Raw genomic sequence first — 2,434 nt, forward strand, 5'->3', positions numbered from 1 at the left:
AGGAACTTTTACAATTTGCAGCAGCATGGATGGAACTGGAGAGCATTATGCTAAGCCAGCGGTTCTCAACCTGTGGGTCGCGACCCCTTTGGGGGTCCAACGACCCTTTCACAGGGGTCGCCTAAGACCACTGGAAAACACATATATAATTACATATTGTTTTTGTGATTAATCACTATGCTTTAATTATGTTCAATTTGTAACAATGAAAATACATCCTGCATATCAGATATTTACATTACGATTCATAACAGTAGCAAAATTACAGTTATGAAGTAGCAACGAAAATAATTTTATGGTTGGGGGTCACCACAACATGATGAACTGTATTAAAGGGTTGCGGCATTAGGAAGGTTGAGAACCACTGTGCTAAGTGAAATAAGCCAGTTGGAGAAAGATAACTATAAACACCAATTTATGATAAAAATGCTTAGAGAATTGGAAATGGCATGTCATTAATTTGACGTGGGTGTGTCACAAAAATTGCATATCTGACGTCACATGTGATAGTGGAAACTGAACTTCCCTTGCTGTAAGACTAAAAACAGAATCCCTATTAAAATATCAATGGCATATTTCACAGAGCTAGAACAAATACTCCAAAAATTTATATGAAATCTAAAAAGACCCCGAATAACTACACCAATTTTGAGAAAGAAAAAGTTGGAGGAATCACAATACCAGATTTCAAGTTATACTACAAAGCCACCGTAATCAAAACAGCCTGGTACTGGCACAAGAAGAAGCATATAGATCAATGGAACAGAACAGAGACCCCAGAAATCGACTCAAGCCATTATGCTCAATTAATACTTGAGAAAGGAGCTAAGAGCACACAATGGAGTCAAGAGAGTCTCTTAAATAAGTGGTGTATGGATTAGACAGATACATGCAAAAAAATGAAATTAGACCACCGACTTACACTAAACACAAGAATAAACTCAAAATAGATAAAAGACTTAAATGTAAGTCATGAAACCATAAAAATCCTGGAAGAAACCATAGGCAGCAAAATCTCAGACATCTCTCATAGCAACATGTTTATGGATATATCTCCTAGGGCAAAGAAAACTAAGGAGAAAATAAGCAAATGTGACTACATCGAAATAAAGAGCTCTACCTACACAGCAAAAGAAACCAACAAAACGAAAAGAGAGCCCACTGTATATGAGAACATATTTGGCAAGGATACATCTGATTAAGGGTTAATATCCAAAATATATAAGGAACTCATACAACTTAGCATATAGATCAATGGAACAGAACAGAGACCCCAGAAATCGACTCAAGCCATTATGCTCAATTAATACTTGAGAAAGGAGCTAAGAGCACACAATGGAGTCAAGAGAGTCTCTTAAATAAGTGGTGTATGGATTAGACAGATACATGCAAAAAAATGAAATTAGACCACCGACTTACACTAAACACAAGAATAAACTCAAAATAGATAAAAGACTTAAATGTAAGTCATGAAACCATAAAAATCCTGGAAGAAACCATAGGCAGCAAAATCTCAGACATCTCTCATAGCAACATGTTTATGGATATATCTCCTAGGGCAAAGAAAACTAAGGAGAAAATAAGCAAATGTGACTACATCGAAATAAAGAGCTCTACCTACACAGCAAAAGAAACCAACAAAACGAAAAGAGAGCCCACTGTATATGAGAACATATTTGGCAAGGATACATCTGATTAAGGGTTAATATCCAAAATATATAAGGAACTCATACAACTTAACAAAAGGAAGACAAACAATCTAATAAATGGGCAAAGGACCTAAATAGACACTTCTCCAAAGAGGACATACAGATGGCCAAGAGACATATGAAAAAATGCTCAAAAGTCACTGATCATCTGAGAGATGCAAATCAAAACAACAGTGAAGTACCATCTCACACCTGTCAGAATGGCTACCATCAACAAATCAACAAATGACAAGTGCTGGCGAGGATGCAGAGAAAAAGGAACCCTCATGCACTGCTGGTGGGAATGCAGACTGGTGCAGCCACTGTGGAGAACAGTATGGAGTTTCCTCAAAAAATTAAATATGAAACTGCCATTTGACCCAGTGATCCCACTTCTAAGAATCTATCCTAAGAAACCTGAAACACCAATCAGAAAGAATGTATGCACCCCTACGTTCATAATAGCACAATTTACAATAGCTAAGATCTGGAAACAGCTCAAGTGCCCATCAGTAGATGAGTGGATAAAAAAGCTGTGGTACATTTTTACATAATACAACTAAATAGAACAATAATTAATAAATAAATAATAATATTGCTATTTGACCCAGTGATCCAATTTCTAGGAATATATCCTAAGGATCCTGAAACACCAATCAGAAAGAATATATGTACCCTTGAGTTCATAGAAGCTCTATTTACAATAGCTAAGATCTGGAAATAGCCCAAGTGTCCATCAGTAGATG

Source organism: Myotis brandtii, unplaced genomic scaffold (assembly GCF_000412655.1).
Source record: "Myotis brandtii unplaced genomic scaffold, ASM41265v1 scaffold317, whole genome shotgun sequence".
Taxonomy (NCBI): Eukaryota; Metazoa; Chordata; class Mammalia; order Chiroptera; family Vespertilionidae; genus Myotis; species Myotis brandtii.